The sequence below is a fragment of the Nannospalax galili genome, unplaced genomic scaffold (genome assembly GCF_000622305.1).
Source record: "Nannospalax galili isolate Female #2095 unplaced genomic scaffold, S.galili_v1.0 scaffold241, whole genome shotgun sequence".
Classification (NCBI taxonomy): domain Eukaryota; kingdom Metazoa; phylum Chordata; class Mammalia; order Rodentia; family Spalacidae; genus Nannospalax; species Nannospalax galili.
In genome coordinates, this window is record NW_008345602.1 from 1,727,902 (window position 1) to 1,748,056 (window position 20,155).

Genomic DNA, 20,155 nt, shown 5'->3' on the forward strand with positions numbered 1-20,155 from the left:
GTACTCCTCTAGTGTACTATTAGTATTTGGTGGGGATATGTTATTTTGGTTTTTCATGTTATTATTTTTTCTCTGTTATTTTGGCACGTGAATTTCTTTTGTAGTTTCTGATTCTTGTGTGAGACTCAGGCCTTCTAGTTTAGGTCTCCTTCATTTTGTGAACTTTATATGTCTTTGTGGTTTACTTTTTGGGCATGAAAAGCTGGTTCATCTAAGCTTCTGGTTCTCTTTATTTTATATTGGAATGGCCGGATTGCTTTTGTCTTCAGGAGTTCCCACAGAGTCCAATTCAGATGAGGGTCAGATGATTTCAGGCTTTTTCCTAAGGTCTGGATCCCTCCGGGACCATTTTTGGCCTCAGGAATTTGGGGTTGGACTGGCCTGGGAACCTGACCTAGAAAAGATGCTGGTCTAGGGCAGCTGGTGGCCATGCCACCCAGAGATGCAAAGGCAGATGGGGTGGGAAGAGGCCCCAAGGACTCCATTTTGAGTAGCATAGCTATCTTAAATTTTCTTTTGACCATTTCTCACCCCTACTCCTACCTCCTGCCCATAGCTGCTATATGCTAACTGACTCCCTGCTGAACTATTATGGATAGTCTTTCCTTTCATATGGTGACTAGTTAACATTTTATAACACTAGTATTTTTTACAGGTGCTAGGTATATGCTAGCTATATGTTATAGCATCATTGGGCCCAAATAACCTTAAAACTATTCACCTTTGTAACAACCAAAGTGGCCCTAATGTTTCCCAAAATTCCCTGGTGAGCATGGGCTAGTGATAGATATAAATTTTTCTGATTTGGTCTTGATGCTTTGCTACCCACTATCTGATTAAAAATTCATTTTTATGTGTATGAGTGTTTTTGCCTGCATCTAAGTGCACCCCTGAGTGCTGTCCATGGAGACAAGAAGAGGGTGTTGGAACCCCTGGAACTGGAGTTACAGAATGTTTTAACTGCTCTGTGGGTGCTGGGAACTGAACCTGGGTCCTCTGCAATAGCTAACAGTGAGTCATCTCTCCAGCCCCCCAACCCCATTACCCAATTTAAATACTTAATTTAAGTGTTTATTTTATTTAAAATCCTGACTTTATGCAAAGTAAACAGCTGAGAGATAAAATAACTAAACTTCTTGCTTACATGCTGCCTACAATGGTAAACCCCCAAAGAAAGATTGGCTGTAGAATTCTCATTATACTGTGTCAATAACCAGCGTAAGTTAATAATGTTCCAAGTTAATATACCAAACGGTGTTGGATTTTTTTCAGTTGTTGAATCAAAGTCTCTAGTAACTTGCAGGCAAGTTATTCTTTCCTCAGTAGCATAGTAGAGTATACTTATGCCAACTATACTATGTAGCCCCATCATTTCTGCTTCATTTTCATTTTAAGTGATATTTTAAAAGAAATTACAAATTTTAATACATGTGAATAAAAACATCTGTGAAATTTTGCGATTTTTGAATTTGTCATTTGAAGACTGAATAAAATGTAGATTTTTTTCATGATCCATATCAACTGCTTTTTAGGCAGATCTCACAGTAAAAGTGATAACATTTCAAAGTTCATAGAACATTGGGGTTATGGCACTTGATGTTATTTTGAAGAAATTATTATGGTATGAATTTATATGCTTACTGTAAAGCATCTAGGAAAAAATTTAAAAAGTACAAAGGAGAAAATGAAAGACAATGAAAATGCTTCTGTTCAGACCTTACGGCACATCTTAGATTACCGTCCCATTCTGGGTATTTCTGAGTGCAAGCTCACACAGGGCTGCTGGATGTGATTCTGCTTATGTATGTGCTTGTTCTTTCACCTTACAAACTAAAGTAAGTGTGCCATAAAATTGGGCCATAAAATTTGGTTTTCAATTTAGGAAAAGGAGAGGGGGTAAATCATCTATCACATGAAAATTGTACATCAAACCGTGCTTTTCAGTTACCTACTCTTTATTCTTAGAACCAGCCTCATTATCAGTATCATTGCTTTGAACTGTCTTGTATGTCATATTCTTATATGTATTAAAATGCATGAGTTTTGGGTTTTAAAGCAGAACTTATGTTTGCATCCATCTTTATGTCTTTGTCCATCAGTTCAACAAAAATACAAATATTTTTAATTTTGATACTCATCCCTTGAACATTTTTTCATGCCAATGAATAAAATTTTATGTCTTCGGGCATTGGATGAATAAACTTATTAAAGCAATTCTTTAGCTACTTTGGTATAAGCTTACATTTTGGTACTAAATAATTATTAATTGTATGAGCAACTTTGTACATCTGCCTAATAATTTCCTTCATAAGAATTCATTTTTCTTTTAATTTTCTCTATATGACTGTTTTGCCTGTATGTATATAAATGCACCCATGTCCTGCAAAGCCCCAGATGTCAGAAGACAATGTTGGATCCCCTGGAACTGGAGTTACAGACAGTTGTCAGCCACCATGAGGGTGCTGGGAATTAAACCTGGGTTGCAGCCAGTGCTCTAAACTGCTGAGCTCTCTCTCCAACCCTCCTTAATAAGAATTCTGGGTGAAAAGCTAAATACTTTGGAAGTTATGTCAGTTTTTACTACCAATAATAATGCTTTAATATTGTATTTATCTGCTTGTTCTTTTACTACATATGGTCATTTTTTTTTTTTGAGGGGGTGTTCTTTTAGAGACAGGGTCTCCCTGTAGCTCCAGCTAGCCTGGAACTCCCTATGTAGACCAGCATGGCCTGGAACTCACAGAGATCTGCCTGCCCAGAGGCCTCCCAAATTCTGGGATTAAAGGCATGTGCCACCATGACTGGCTTAAATTTTCTTTTTGGTATGGTCAGTTTTTTAAATTAAAAGTTTGCCCATCAGTTGCAAAGGTGAATTTGTTTGACAGTTAATGACAAAGGACTTTACAAGACATATTTATCAATCATATTTGCTATGATTTGAATGACTCTTCCAGAGTTCAGGTATTGGAAACAATGTGTAGTAAAACAGTTTTGAGATGAGACCTCATAAAAAGTGATTGACAATATTCCTACAACTAGTCTCAGAAACTAGTTATGACACTGTGCTTGTAGTGAAAACGAGTTTTGGCTCATTAGTTTGCCAAAACTCGTTTTCATGTACTATTTCGTGCCCTTCAGCCTTCTACCATGGGATGACTCAGGAAGAGGGCCAGATGGGGATGTTTTGATCTTGGACTTTCCAGTCCTTGAAACCATCAGAAATAAATTTTCTACTTTAAAAAATTTACATTTATGTATTTATTTATTTATTCACTCACTTCTTTGGGGTGCGTGTATTTGTGTGTGTGTGTGTGTGTGTGTGTGTGTGTGTGTGTGTGTGTGCATTGCAATGTCAGAGGATAACTTGCAGGAATGAGAGTCAGTTTTGTCCTTCCATATGTGAGCCCTAGGGATTAAAACTCAGGTCATCAGGCTTGGCATCTGACACCTGTACCCACTGAGCCAGCTCCCTGGCTAGAAATAAATTTATTAATCACCTAGTCTGTAGCAGCCTGTGATAATATAAAATGTACTAAGACAATATTTCTTTAATTGATTTTTTTTCCCATTTATACCTTTAGTTTGTTTTTCTTTGGTATTAGGGTTTTAAACAGCAGCAGCCTCTCCCCTCCCCAACAGGGTCCCATGGACTTTGGATTTTTTAAGCCTGAAAAAGGGAACTGAGCTGATAAGCACCTTGGCCTTTGAAAATCTCTCCATTGTATAAAGATATTCATTCATATTGCACTTATTTTTCTTTACCACTGACTAATCACTCACAAACTGGTATGTCATTCATACTGCATTAAAAAATTTTTGTAACCACTTAAAATGTTTTTTTAACCACTTAATGAAGTATTTGTGCCAGGATTTGTGACTCTGTGATAGAGCTTACTGTGCAGGAAACCCTGGACTCAATCTCAAGGACCCATATACAAGCACACAAAATATGCTAAGATCTTTTGTGGTTTTGTTTTAATGAGATTTTATATGTAAATATGTAAATTTATCAAAATTTTCACCTGATATCTATTTGTTCTTTTGAGGCAGAGTCGCACCATGTAGTCCAGGCTGGCACAGAACACTCTGGATCTGTCTCAGGTTGCCTTCAAGCTACCAGTCCTCCAGTCTTTGTCTGTCAAGTGCTGGGTTTACAGGCATTTGCCATCAATCCAGCAAAGTTAGATATTTAAAAGAATACTTTGAGATTGAAACCATTTTATTGATCAGTAAAATGACACATTGCTTACAATAATAAAGATACGTTTGTTCTGTATATTAATTTTTTTTCCTGTTGCCTTTTAGGAACAGGAAACCCCTCTGGCACTCTGAAAAAAACAATTTCAGAGAGGAAGGCTTTTTAGCTTACAGTTCCAGAGGGATACAATCCATTATGGCAGCAAGCAGGGAAAGGCATGGAGATAGGAACAAGGAGACTAGCTGGTTACATTGTCTCCAAACTCTAGAAGCAGAGAGTGAACAGGAAGTGTGCTCTGGAAAGCTTCTGTCTCACTTCTTCCAAAGAGGTGTTGCCTCTTAAAACTTTCACAGCCTTCCTAAATAACATATCAGTCTGGGGATTAAATGTTCAAACACATGACCCCATGGAAACATTTCACATTTAATCCATAATAACATGATTACACTGTTAATAGCTGTGTGTAAAAAATATGGTTGTGAAAGAAATTCAGATGTGATTGAAATATAGTTGGAAGACCTTGCCTTAAAGCCAGATAGTCCTACCTTTATTTCCTTTTTATTTCAATGACAAATATTTATCAAAGACCTATTGTATTTTAAATATTAATGATGGCTTTCCCACTTACTAGCTGAGATATAATTGGGAAACAACAAATTGTAGATAGAGTTAATGTTCTTACTATTCTTAGCAAAATACATTGCAATTTTAGCCTACTACATATAGTATTTGATATGGGATAATTATATTTTTATTTCTAAAGTGGAGTCTAACTAGGTTGATTGTACTTAGCATCCTGTCAGGCAAATAATACCTTCTTGTATTTGTGTAACAGTTTATAGTTTCTAAAGCATTTTTTGACCTATTTATTTTTGCCACATTCCTGTAAAATAGGGCACATATAATTTCCCCTGTTTTATAGATGAGGAGCTGAAACTTAGATTAATTGACTAGTTCAAGGTCATTGGGTTTATAAGTGATTAGTCAAGTTTCACTTATAATTAAGTTTCTATCTGAACCGACATTGACCCTATGTGGGAAGGAACAGAACATAGAATTTGACTATAATTGCTGGTCTTCATTTAGCTTTACCAATTTAATAATTTCTTATGTTTGATTCCAGTCCAGTCACCAGAACAGTAGCCTTAATGATTTAATAGCCTGTTATAGTGATGGTATTCATAGCTCTTGTGAAGCCCTTTTCTTTCAATTTGAGATTTAATGAATGTACAACAGACTATTAACAAACAATACAACAGAATTAAAGCTGTTGTAGTTTTAGATGTAAGCTTTAAGAGGGCTTGGAAGCTTCAGTAGTTGTGTTTTGGGGAGTCTTAATCTGCTAACAAATCTCATTAGCCTTCTAGAAAGATCATGTGGAAAAGTGGTAAAATGGAGGGAGAGGCTCTGAAAGGATGTGGAGAGACAAGCCAGCCGTCCTAGTTGCCTAGAGTAGTCTGTTCTTATCTGTGAGCAGAAGTAAGATGCCCACGAGATGAGCAGAAGATGCCTTCCTGAGCTTGGGCCCAGCAGCAGAATTATGGCATAAAAGGAGAGTTGTGCTGAGCCAGTTTGGATTTGGTTTATCTTGTTACACAATAGAAAAAAAGCGTAACAATTTTCTTGAAAATAAAAAGTGTTGACTTTTTTGCCCTTTGAAAATTTCCAGTCTTCACCCTGGCTTATTAATATGTAACATAGGCGAGTGATAGTAGTAAAGAATAATTCTATTCCAGAAGCTCCTTTGAATAAAAAGGAGCTATCTTAGCCCTATAGGTTTGACTACACTTGTGTGAATCTGAAGCAAGCCCATTTCTGTACTGAGTCTCTTCAGAGACATCTCAGGAGGAAAGATATACTCCTGTGAACAGGCCTATATTGTCTTCTCTCTAGAGCTCTCTGATGTCTCTTTTAGTTTTGTATGTTCAGGTCTGTTCTTGTTGACATTCTTACTCCAGATTTCTGTGGCTTAAAAAATATCCCTTTTTACCACAGTTGAATTGGATTTACCAGGTAAGATAATATGAAATAGTTTTTCTTTCTCATTGAACTTTTTTCTTTTTATGGAAAGGATTTGGAAAGATGAGCAAAGACCCCAAGTCTCAATTATTTTGGTCATTGACTTTTTAGCGAACAAAAGAGATGCAGTGCAGTGAGGCTTTGCACATACAGCTTATTTTTATTCCTTTGGAGATCAGTTTCTTTCTTGTTTAAACATGGCCCATAAATTTCTTCTAGAGATAAGAATTAGTGATCTAAAAATTGGCTTTGTCAAATTGTGTACTTATTTATTGATTAAAATGCCCCTCCCCCTCTATGCTTTAAAACAGAGGAGCATGGTTGACCTCCACAATTGCAAAGGTTGAAAAGAAAAGCTAACAGAAATATGAATAAAATCGTGTGAAGCTACATTAGGATTTTGAATTGACAAAACTAGAGAATGTACTGAAAAGTGTCTAAGAGAAAATCACTGGACTTTTGGAAGATGGCTCTGAGACAGTCTCTTCTCCCCTTTCTCCACCCTAGTGGTATGGCTAAAATCTGCCAGCATTGAACATAATAGAGAGAGAGAGTGTGTGTGTGTGTGTGTGTGTGTGTGTGTATAGAGAGAGAGAGAGTAAAAGTTCAGTCCCTAGAGCATAGTTAGTAGTTTGTCTGAACTTGCAGGCTCCCTGGGAAAACTATTCTCAGAGAGTGGTGGGTGGCTGTGCTTGGGTAAGGAAAAAGCTTACCCTCCAGGGCATTACTGAGACAATAAGTAAACTGTTGGCAAGATATCTACTGCCTGATGCTGTAACTTCATTTGGTGCAAACCAGAGCCTGGTTAGAAGTTTTAAAGGAAACCCTGGAGAACTAGCCAACATAGGAACTTCAGACAGCAGTACATGTATCTTTGATAGCTAAAGTCTATTTAATGTACAAGGCTGTGACATTTGCCTAGAAAGACATGAAAATGTCAGTGTGGCTGATCTTGAGGCTCAGTGTCAGTAAGAAGTGAAAGCTAGGGCTCTTTTGTAAGGTCTTTAGAGTTGGGGGTGGGACTTGACAAAGACACTTTTGGAAAAGGGTAGAACAAATATATACAAGGCACTTAAGGACATCATCTGTACAGTCATTGACTGAACACTGTATTAAATCGAGTCAGATATGACCAGTAGCAAGCCTTACTTACAAGTAGAAAACAACACCAAAAGTACAGCAGAAAACTTAGTGGCCATATGCCGGTAACAGAATTTGTGCAAGATAGCTCAACAAAGTGCTAAATAAGCAGAATTTGAAAACCATAACAGAAACTTTGGGAGGTCATTGTGGAAGAATCAGATATTAGAATTGTTAAAAAAATGTTGTATAAAATGTCCAGTTTTAAACCACACACAAAAAAATTGAGAACTACAAAGAAATAGGAAATATGACGGAATGTGTCAGGTGAAAGAATTTACCCTTTAGACAATAGAAGAAATACGTTTAATACACTGCAAAAAGAGCAGACATGGCAGCAGTCAATGAATTGCCTGCCCATGATAATAGGCTGCCATGGCTTTCCATTTTGGAGGAGTCCGGTTTGGGTAGAGTAAGCCATTTTGCTAGGATTTCTTTTCATATCCTTCCCATTAGGCAAGCAAGGGCAGCTTTGTGGTATTCCATTACTTTTGATTGGCCACACCATTCTGCTATTTCAGGGATGCTTTCTGGTTCAGTTTCCCTTGAGGATTTGTTACCTTTCTGGTCTCTCACAATTATGGCCCTCCCTCCACAGGAAATAACACATACACAGGAAAAACCAAATTGACCAAACACAAAGTTAAACCAGTTGATAAACAAATGCCCTTTGGGAATCCGTATTTTAATTATTCAATTACTTTGGTTTCTTGAGACAGGGTCTCCCTGTGTGGCCTTGGCTGACTAGGAATCTGTTGGATAGACCAGAACTTATTCCTTGTTCCTGCTTCCCAAGTGCTAGGATTGCAGGAGCAGACGACCATGTCCAGCTTTAGGAGTTCAGACTTTTTTATTTAATGAAGACCTGTAAAGTCAACTATTCTAAATATGAAACCTCAAAGAATTGAGCAAAAAATGTCTAAAGGAGTAAAGAGGAAGAGAATGATATTTCGTCAAAGAGAGAATACCAATAAGGATTAAGTTTATGAAAGGGAATGACAGAAGAGCCTTGAAAGTAGCAAGGGCAAAGTGATCTCTCACAGAAGGGATCTTCTGTAAGATTCATAGTTGGTTTCTTATCAGAAACCCAGGTCAGAAGACATTTTCAGCACTGAAAGGAAATGACTATTAACCAGGAATTTTAGGAATTTTCTTTTTTTAATTTATTTTTTGTGTGTATGAGTGTTATGCCTATATGTATGTAAGTGCACCCATGTTGCACTGTGGAGGACAGAGGAGGGCATCGGATCCCCTGGAACTAGTTATGTACGGTTGTTAGCTGCCTTGCAAGTGCTGGGAATTGAACTCAAGTTTTCAGCAACAGCCAGTGCTCTTAACCTCTGAGGCATCTCTTCAGCCACTAGGCAGGAATTTGCTAACTAGTTAAGCTCTTTCAAAAATAGAAGACATTTCCAAATAAGCAAAAACTGGCAGAATTTGTCACTAAATTATAAGAAATATTAAATGAAGTCTCTGAAAGAGCAATTAATTGTAAAGATGACAACAAAGGTAGAAAAATACACATAATACAATTTTACTTGTTTTTTTCCCAAATGGCTGAATAAAGCAATAATTATAAAATTGTATTCATTATAATGTAATTATTTAAAGTTTGTGTAATTTCCACAAAGAATAGTTTAAGAAAAATACTCATTGTAATCCCAGGGCAACCACTAAGAAAATATCTAAAAGAAAATATAGCAAAAGAAACAATAGAATGAAAAAAATATGCCAGAAAGTATGAATTTAATACAAAAAAGCAAGAATTCTAATTGAAGATATCATAGAGTTCCATCATATTACAGAATGGATATAGTAATGCTACAGGATATTTAGATTCATAAACATGCCACGTAATTTCCCTGTATTATTTATTTTCAAAAGATTTTTATTTGCATGTGTGTGTGTGTGTGTGTGTGTGTGTGTGTGTGTGTGTGTGTCTGTGTGTGTATGCTGGTGGAGACCATAAGAGGTGCTGGATCCTCTGGAACTGGAGTTACAGGCAATTGTGAGCTGCCTGATACAGGTAATGGGAACCAAACTCAGGTCCTCTGCAAGAGGATTAGGTGTTGTTAACTGCTCCACCATCCCTCCAGCTCCCCCTGTAATTTCTTAAAAGAAATTAGGAAACACAAATGTGGTATGGGAAAATGGAATTAATTAGATTGGTGAAACCTGGAAAAGAAAGGCTCCTATTTTCTGCCTTTCTTGAAAACAGTGTTAACATTTTGTAGAAAAGATGAAACCAAAGTCAGGAAGCACGCATATGTTAATTTAAATGTGAGGTAACCTGTCAGCATTGTGACTTTCTTCCTGTAAGGGAAGCACATCCGCTGGTTGGCAGCAGGACTTTAGCCTTTCCCTTCTGGCATGGAATTCCTGGAGAAATTTTAATCTTTTGGAATTTGTTGTTTTAGTAGTCTTGGTAGCTGCGGGGAGTGTACAAATGTCTCTCTTTAGAATATCTCCTTTCCTGCCAGGGCTTCAGCAGAAGAACATGGGTAAAGTAATGTATAATTTCCATGTTAAATAATAAACATATAATCTTTGGAGAGAAATGCTGCCTGTGAAACATTAATTGCATGAATCTTTTTGGCAGTTTATGATTTTATTGGATATTTCTTTTATTTCCAATGTATACTTTTAATTGAATTTGTGTGGATTTCATACACTACATCTTGATCACATTTAGATCCTCCTCCCCTATCTGTGCCCTGTATAGCCCACCCATCAGATTTCATGCTTTCTGTCATATATATTAAGGCCCATGGAGTCAAGTTTATATGCCTAGATGCCTCTCAGTGTGAGTTCATGCAGTGGAGCCTGTTCAGCCTCTTTAGAATCACTCTCTTACAGAATATCAACTCTCCCTCACCCAACAGTGATCAGCTGTCATTGGCTCCCCGGATAAAGTTGGGATCTCCTGTCCATTTTCCCAGTTCCCTGCTGGTTTTTATTTGATTGAGTTTGCATGGGTCCTGTACATGCTGTTGCCAGTACTGTAAGTCCATATGAGCAAGTTCCCAGGAACCTGTAAGACTCTGTTTCCTTATGGCCATCCCCTGGCTCTTACAAGCCTTCACTTCCCTCTTCCACAATGGTCCCCGAATCCTGGGTGGGTGAGGTTTAAAATAGGAGTCCTATCCAGGGACACACACTCTACAATCTCTTTTTCTCTACACTTTGGCCAGTTGTGGCCTTCTGTGTTCATTGCCTTCTGTTGCATGAGGAAGCTTCGCTGGTGAGAGTTGAGAGATGCATTAGTGTTCTCTGTACCCCTTGTTCTGCCATGTTCTGTGAGCCTGAGGTGTAGAGGTTTCGTTGTAGATGTGTCACTTAGGGTTGGGCATCTCTGTACTCTCCATCTGTTGTAAAAAGAAGCTTCTTTAATGAGTGGTGACTGGTATACTTCTCTGTAAATATATTTAACATACATTAAGAAATTATGTTTGTCCAGGGATGTGACAGATGTAGGGTTTTCTCTAGCATCTGTGACCTCTCCAGCCATGTATGTTTGGCTATGTTTACAGTGCCACACGAGTTCCCTCCCACTGAGAGGGCTTTAAGTCCAATTTGAAAGCTGTTGATTACCCCCTAGATAAAAGTGCCGCTACTGCACTGATATAGTTTTCTGTGCCAGTCATTGTTGTGGTTATTAGGCTTTAAAACTGGGGTTGGACCATTGCTCCTTTGCAGCTTGCATAATACCCTCCAAAACTATGAGAGCTAGTCTTCAGGGCTTCCAGGACAATTCCAGCACCTTTGCTCCATGCCCTGTGTCTGAAATATGACATGTCTTCAGCAATAGGGTTTATTTTCAAGTCCTGGGAGATAATCAAGTGCTGTGGCAATAACCTGTGTCAATTTGGGAGTATCTTGGACTATCCTGATGGACTACCCTTGGACAACAACTTGAAGGGAAGTTTCTCCTGTCTGGGGGTTTCTTGATATATAGACTTCAGCTATACACATGCACTCTGTATAGATATTGTATATGTATTTTTCCATAGGCTTTTGAAATAATACATTTCCAGCTGATTTTTCACATCACGTAAGCACTATTTATCTCTCATCTCTCTCCCTGTCTAACCCTTCCACCTCCCTAGTTAAAATACCCCCACTTTCCTCATTTTCCTCTTGAAATACCTGTTTCCTATTATGCCCCCTCTCTTCCCTTTTACTCCATGGTTCTTTGTATATCCTTCCCTTCTCCCTGATATTTCTTAGTGCATTTTTAAAGTATTCCATAAAATGCATAGTGGCTGTATAATTTTATATCCCACCAACCCTGCAACAGTTCCAGTTTCTCTACTTCCTCACCAACACTTGTTCTTTTTTGGTGTTTGATAGTGGTCACCTTAAGGATTACTCATAGATTATTATCTTACTGCTACAGATTAGTATTTATTTTCTTTTTATTTTAAAGGAAGCATAATACTTATTTTAAGTGATTTCCTACAGGTTTTGCAAATATTCACACTGTTTCCTGACACAAACACTCAGATATTAAGGGGGTGGGTTGGTATTCTAAACATGTTAGAATGACTGTGTAAGACTGAACATTTGAATTCCTTTGTAGTTTTAACAGCTATGCTCCTTTAATGAACTTTATACTAAAGTACCTCAATGCATCTATAGGCACAGATAAGCTGCTATTTTATCTATGCCTCTAGCTTCTTTAGTGGTGATTGCCATCACTGGGCTGCCTTCACTGCTTTTGTTTTCATAAGTTCATAAAGGCCACACCTTTAATATATCAACTCAGTGCATAACTGATATACTACTTTGATTCCCTCTGAACATGGTAATACCCATTTCACTTAACCCTCTGTGAATCTATTATCCTTCTTTATTGGTTTCTTGTTCTAAGTATGGTTGTGTTGTTAAAAACGTGCTGTTTTGTAATTAGTTCAACTTAGAGGTGATGTTTATAGTTTATGTTTGGCACTCTAAATGATTATAACCATGTAGTTGTCAGGACTATGTTGTTTTGGTCATTTCTTGTTTTATAGACCTTTACATTTGTTTGGACTTCATTATTGTATGGTTTCTAGTCCTTTCAAAAAAAAAAAACTGTTCCAAGGAGTGTACTGTAATATAATGTGGCTGGAAAATAGTTAAGAAAGGAAAGCATGGCTTTTGGAGACAGAGCTATACTCATGACTCTGTGACTTGTTGACTGATTTGCCTTGAGATGTGTTTCTTGTTCTTCTGAGTAAGTAATCTCATTTTAAATTGGAGATAGATTATAATACTTAATATTTTGACTTTTAAAAGCTCCATTAATATTTTGAATTTGTGTTTGAGCATGCCAGGAAGTCTTTTGTTTGATCTGGTGCTGAGAATTGAATTTGGTGTCTTGAACATGCTAAGCAACTGTCCCACTACGGAGTACTATCCTCTTTCCAGCGTGGGAATTCTTGTGAAATCAGTATCCTCCATGAACATGGTAAAGGAAAAGAAGCTTTCAAACTTCACCTGTAGTTTTATGGTCTGGATCTGACAAGGACTTTGTTCTGAGTTCTCATCTCATAATTGTCCATTAGTGGAAGGTCAGTCATAACAGTATAAAAATGAAATATACATCTCCACTAACATTTTAATTTAAAATATAAATGGACTGTTTTAATTGAGACCAAGGACCTTTCCTTATAGGATAGGTTTGTTTTGCTTAGTGTAAATCTAATAAACAAGGCTTAATCTATGTTTATAATATATCTACTTTTGTGCTTTGTTTCTTTAATCTAGATCAAAAATGTAGGCATTTGTGAAGCAATGGTTCACAAAGGTTTAGGAGCAAATACCATTGTTCTGCTGAAACATACATGTGATCATTTAGGAGGAGAAATAGATGGAAACTGAAAAAAAAATCCTACAGTCTCTGCGTTTTCCCTGTGCATCTCAGTGTGTTTGGAGAGAGAATGATGAGTGTGGTTCATACAACATGCTGGAAAAGTAAAGATGGTTCAAGAGCTCCTCCTTCTGTGTCTTTATGTATAGGTTTACACATTTCTCTGACCATTTATCTTTAACAGTAGTCCAACATAATTGTTTTAGGTATTTGCCATTAGTCTTCAGATTCTGGGGTTTGAAATTCATTTTTAATAATTTCTAGCTCTCTCAGGTTAGTATCTTGGAGAAATGGGAAAACTCGGCAGTTTATATGGAGAAGTATTAGAATACCAAACAGGACAACATATAGCAGCTAATGCTTTAAAGAAGGAAACGATGTAAACTTTCAGTCCTAGCCCAAGAGTGCAACTTTTGCTTAGCTATCGAGCTTGTTTGGATCTTGGGGTAACGTTTTATGTGGGGATAATGCCTACTGTAGTTCCAAAAAAGTATTTTCCCACCGTTGAGATAAATTGGTTTGAACGCTGGCCTCTTGAACTGAAAACATTGCTCTTTGGCAACTTGTTAGATTGTTGGATGGAGTTTTGAGACAGCAGATTTTATTTCTTTGTTTCTCCTTTTTTTCTTTGAAAATAAAAAGACTTTTTATCAAGGGTAGGCTCTACGTCCATATATTTATTTGGTATACATAACAAAAATTGTGATTCTATATTTAAATACTACTTTGCTCTCTGGAGAAATGTTCTTAACAGTAGTAAAAATATCTAATGTTAAGCTGGAAAGATGGCTCAGCAAGTATGTTCGCTGCCAAAGCTGATGACCTGAGTTTGATCCCTGAAACCTGTGTGGTAGGAGAGAACCAACTCCTACATGTCGTCCTCTTACGTCCACTCACGTACTCCTCTAGTTCCATTCTGCTTCTGTGACGAAGCACTCTGACCAGAAACAGCTTAGAGGAGGAAAGGGTTTATTCCAGTTATACTTCCAGTCCATCAATGTGGGAAGTCAGAGAAGGAACTTGAAATAGAAACCATGGACGAATAGTGCTTGCTGGCTCACTCTGTGGCTCAACCCAAGTTTCTTAAACTGCTCAGGATCACCTGCCTAGGAATGGTACCACTGGCAGTAGTACAGGGATAGGCCCTCCTACATCAATTAAAAATTTTGAAAATTCCCCATAGACAAGCCCACAGGCCAAATTGATTTAGGCAATCCCTCAATTGAGGCCTTTCTCTCAAATGACTCTAGGCTATGTCAGGTTGACAATAAAAACCAACTAGAACACACACACACAGAATAAAAGTGTAAATATTTAATGCCATATAAAATAACAAAAATTAGAACAAAATTATATTGAAAATTATTACTGCATTTGAGTGGTAACTGTGAACTAATTGTATACATATATACATCTATTTATATGCCATATATGTATATATACACATTCTAGTTCATAAGGAACTGTTGCTTAGATTTCATAGATGGGGAAATTGAATTAAGAAAGCTGCTGACATGCCTCAGGTCTGTCTACCTAGGTGACTGAGCTTGGATTTGAACTGTGGTCTGTTTATCACTGAAGACCAACCTTTTAAACAGTGTTTTCCAATTTTACATGTTAATATCCGGTGCTTTAGTATTCTTGGCTTGCTTTCAAAAACTTCTCTCTTCCTGTCAATTCCAGAGATAACATTCAATAACTTGACAACAGTGACCTTTCTAAACAAATATAGAGTGTTACAGAACCAGATGGCCTGAGATTATATTTTATTTTTCTGGCTTGAAATAAATTGCCTGCTCTATGTCTGATAAAGTCCAAAGCGGGGGAAAAAAAAAAAGACCCTCTGTGTCCCAAGACCTCATCAGGCCACATGGCCAGCCAATGCTGTTTATCATGAGCCAGTTAGACACACAGAGCCTATGTCTTTATGCTATAATTTAGATTAGGACCCAATGAAAGGGTAAGAAGATGGTTTCCTAAATGAAATTATTCTGGTCTTTAGTGATTGTGATAAATTTGGTAGAAAGGTTCTGAGGAATTGACAGGCAATGCTGTGGTCTTGTTAAGTGGATATAGCAATGGATGGCTGCTTTATAATTTAGCAAACCTGCATATTGTACATCCATCTCTTTTTGGCATCTGCTTTTATTTTTGTGTCTGAGGAGAATTTTCTCTCCCGGGTAAGCAGCAATTTCATTCTCTTTTTAAAAGACTATTTTTACTATTGTGTGTGGTCACTTAATGTATGTATTTGGGTGTGTCTGCCATGGCATGTGTCTGAAGAGGTCAGAGGACAACTGTGTAGTCAGTTCTGTCCTACATTTACTTGGGTATTTAGGCCACCAGGTTTGTGGGGCAAGTGCCATTACCTGCTCAGCCATCTCGCCAGCTCAGATGACTTCCTTCTTGACCATTGTAAATCTGAGTTGGAAATTTTTTTGACAGCCTTAACACTTATGTATTTAGGAATTAATTCTTTAGTGGAAACATAAGGTGTTCTGTCATACATAATCATAAACACAGTACTTCTATAAGCTTAATTACTCTTAGTAAATTTAAGATTTGGAGAGATCAGGTTATACAAGTTAGGCATAAAAATAATTCAGGGATGTGAAGGTGCCAAACTTGTAATTGACCCATTTTTTTATATATAGTAATGCATTTATATGTTAACACCATAATAGAATGATTTGATATAATTTTAATTGGTAGTTAAATAAATATAAAACAAATCACTTTCTGAGTGGATCGTATCTGGTTTCTATTATAGTAATAATGGTCAATGGAGTTAAAAAAGAAAGGCAAATTTTACAATCACTACCTCAAAGGAATAACACTTTGGAAATGTAAAAATATTTCTTGTTACATTAGTACACAGAATGTGGGGTTCACATATTCACATATGAGTTGAAACTAGAAAAAATAGCTTTATATCTCTTCATAAGTCATGTGTTATTTTGCCTGTGTTCTGTCTTCCCTCATCACCTAACAGTACTCTTTCTTGGTCTCCTTTCTAAATGTTATACTATACTGCCACATAAATTGTTTACTTATGTACATATATACATTATAGTGTAGGATCCCCATATGAGGGAGAACATGGATTTTTATTTTTCTTACTGATTTTGGGTCATCTCAGTTAATATTATATATTTTAAGTCCATTCATTTTCCTGAAAATTTCATGATTTTATTTTTCTTTATAGTTGAATAATATTCCATTGTGTATGTGTATAATTTCACTATTCATTTGTCTATTGGTGGACATCTAGGTTTGTTCTTTTCCTTGCTATTGTGAATAGAGCAGAAATAAACATGGATATGTAAATCTCTGTGGTAGAATATGAATTCTTTGTTATATTTTGAAAAAAGTATTACTTTATTACTGTATTTATTTATTCATTTATTTTATGTTTGTGAGGAGATGTACCCCACAGATTGTATGGAAGCTAGAGGACAACTTGCAGGAGTTGGTTCTTTTCCTGTTACCATGTGGATACTGGGAATCAAACATAAGTGGTCAGGCTTGGAAATAAGCACTTTTACATACTAAACCATCTCCCCAGCCCTGCCAAGTGATTTTCTTAATAAGAAGTAAGCCTGGCATGGGGGCACCTGCCTGTAATACTAGCATTTAGGAAACTTAGTTGTGAGTTCAAGGCCAGCCTGGACTTTATAGTAAGTTGCAGGCTAACTTGGGTAATATTTTGAGAACTTGTATCAAAACCAAAAACAAGCAAAAATAATTAAAATTAGAGAACTGACTTACCCCCTTCTTCATTTTGCCATCAAGGGAGCTCGAAGTCAAAATTTAATTCAACCATTCATGTAGGTCCTTCTTCTTCATATATTTCTATTTAATTTCCCAAACCTTATTTTCAAATCTAATTTGTATTTGTCTCAACTTGATTTTGTATTTTTTTTTACAATGTTTCTCAGTGTTTACCCTAATTTGTTATATACAGATTGATATAGATGAGGTCAAGCATACACACACTCTTGTAACCAATGACTTTAAAGGATTACGTAGCCCAGGCATTGCAAGCTTTGTCCTGCATTTTAGAGAGTTCTTGGTTAGAATTATAGTATTTAATCTGTACTTCACAGATTAAAAAATATATAAAACTGCAGTATCTCTGTAATAAGAACATAATAGGAATATTGTAATTTTTAAAGTCCTGGAAGTCTCATAATAAAAAGCCAGTTTTATTAAGCTCTTAATTCTCAAAATTATACATATTTTCTAAATTATTTTTTAGAAGCCTCCATGCCTATCCCACTCTCCCTCTAAGTAGGTTTTGCCTAAGCAGCACCATTCTCAACAAACTATGTGTCCAAAATGGGGAAGCAAGGAAGCTCCCAGAGGAGATGCTATGTTGGGGTTATCATCCACACCCTTAGAATCCTCATCAACTAACTGGTACTGAGGAAATGGTTGGAAACAGCTAACACACACTAAAACCAAACCAGGAAGGGGGCTGGGGATGTAGCTCAATAGTATAGCACTTGCTTAACACATGCAAAGTTGGTTCAGTCCTCATTACCACAAAGAGGGTAAGGGATGGACAGCCTGACTAAAGACTTTTGTAATTCAAACCGATTTATAAGCATTTAGGGTGCCCACAAAGTCCAAGAGAATAGGCCAAACTCCAAAATCAGAGCTCTACCAGGCCTCCCTCCTCATGTCAAGCCCTCCTTTCAGGAGTTACTGGGCAGCCCAAGCAGCTTCAAACTTCCAGCTTCCTGACATTTGTCATATATGCCATCTTTGTCATCACAGGCTAATGCCAGCAGAGGCTTTTTTGGATGCCAAGCCACAAAGGTGGGGGAGTCACACTGCACCTCACATGGCTTGTCTCTTCTCCTTTAGCTACTGTAGTAACATGATCCGATGCCAGCATTTCAGCATCATGGCTAAAACTGAGGGTCCTTACAGTCCAGTCCATTCTGGAAAAGCACCGTATACACATTGACTCAACCACATTCCAAAGACTGACCAAAGCATCTGCATTTCATGTAGCAAAGTATTTCCCCCTGGGCCTAACTTGATACAGATGCATTTAAAAGGATGAGCCCTGATGACCTCACAAGCTTCAGTTCTGGGTAGCTAACAATGTTCACACAACCATTGCCTTTTGTCAGGAAGAACATATCATTGCTGCAGGTGATTTCCCTGACCTCAAACTTGAACTGTTCCTCTGCTTCGGAATGGTGTGTCGTCCTCTCAGTAAAGGTCACAACTTCATCCTTGTTGCCCATAGCGGTAGTCTGCCCACTGGGACTCTAGCAGATAGTAATGTTCTCCCTTTAGTGTTCACAGTGACAGTGCATTTTTTAGTTCTCACATTTCGAATATGAATGGTTTTTTTTCTCAGATGCAGAGATAGATACTGAGGTCAGGATTACATGGAAGCAAGAAAGCTGATCCACACTATTCCCATATCCCCAATAGTTTTCTTTGACCAATGGGTCCTTCTCTAGTAAGAAGACACCAGGAATCTTGTGGAAGGATCCCAAGGCTAAAAAATGCCCTTCCCAGTTCCAGGCCACCAACTGCACCTTGGCAGTATGTGGCAGGAGCAGTTGAGACTTACTTTATGGCCTTGGAACAGCTCTTGCATCCCGAGCCCTTAGCACAACAGGGCTCTCAGCACCAGGGCACCATCAAGCTGGGGCTGGTCTGGCCTAGTGCTGAAGAGCCCAGGGTTGCCATGGGCATCACACCATGCTTAACTCCAGAAGGACTAAGTAAAGCTTATGGCCAAATACCCTAGCAAATCATATGACCTGTAAAATACTAAAATATCAGTGCTGAAATAGCTCTTGATGGTCATTTATCTTCTCTCACTTTAAGACTCAGATTGTTTTCTAATTGTATTTTTTTGTCATTCTGCTCTGTTTATCTGGATGGAGAACAACACTGACATGAACATCATCAAATGTAATGAAAGGCAGTAGTTTCTTAACTTTGATAAATGCAGAATTCTAGAAATGTGAAGCATGTTAGAGAAGAGCTCTGAAGGTAGAATCAGGCTGTGGAAAGGACTGGATTGTGTTGTCAGAAATTGAGATAGAATCTTTTTTTTTCAAGGACAAGAAAACATTTATAATTGATTAGCAATTCAGAATTTATAATTCTTCTATTAGGTTCATGGATGTGCTGGAAAGTCACATATTGGTCAACTCCCAACATTTCTTTTTTCTCTACTAGGGATCAAACCCAAATATTCTCTCACAATGAGCTGTATCTCCAGTCTTTCACAGATTTATCCACTTCATTTGTTTAAAGATTTTCTTTAAATTGACATCAAGATAATGTCCTTAAAAGCACTGGTTTTCCTTTTTGTAAACTATTATATATTTTTTTTACATTTACTTATTTTGTGTCTGTGGTGGTCATAGTGGGGGTAGTGGGAGAGGCACACACATGCCATGGTGCACATGTAGGGGCTGGGATTCGAATCCAGGTCTTCTGCAAGAACAGTCAGTGTTCTTAACCACTGAGCAATCTCTCCAGCACCATGAGATACTATTATCTTTTTAAAAATTATTTATTTAATGACCACATACTTAGAAGAAGCATTTCTCTGTGGTGGTCATAGTGGGGGTAGTGGGAGAGGCACACACATGCCATGGTGCACATGTAGGGGCTGGGATTCGAATCCAGGTCTTCTGCAAGAACAGTCAGTGTTCTTAACCACTGAGCAATCTCTCCAGCACCATGAGATACTATTATCTTTTTAAAAATTATTTATTTAATGACCACATACTTAGAAGAAGCATTTCATTACAACAGCATTGACATATTTAATAACAATTTCCTGAATTAAGATGCATCTCTTTCAAAATTGGCTGTAAATTTTTAGGTTTGCCATTGAATTATTACAGTTGTACAATACTGTACTCAGTATAAACCCTATAAGACATAAAATTAAATGAGGTTTTAAC

At 37.4% G+C, this 20,155-nt stretch overlaps 1 protein-coding gene and 1 pseudogene across 4 annotated transcripts in view; one reads left to right on the top strand and one right to left on the bottom strand.

Moving 5' to 3' along the window:
* Window positions 1-20,155, top strand: part of Rfx3 (regulatory factor X3) — a 349,065-nt gene that overhangs the window by 39,091 nt on the left and 289,819 nt on the right. The window lies entirely within an intron of this gene.
* Window positions 17,906-18,926, bottom strand: LOC103741002 (annotated as a pseudogene).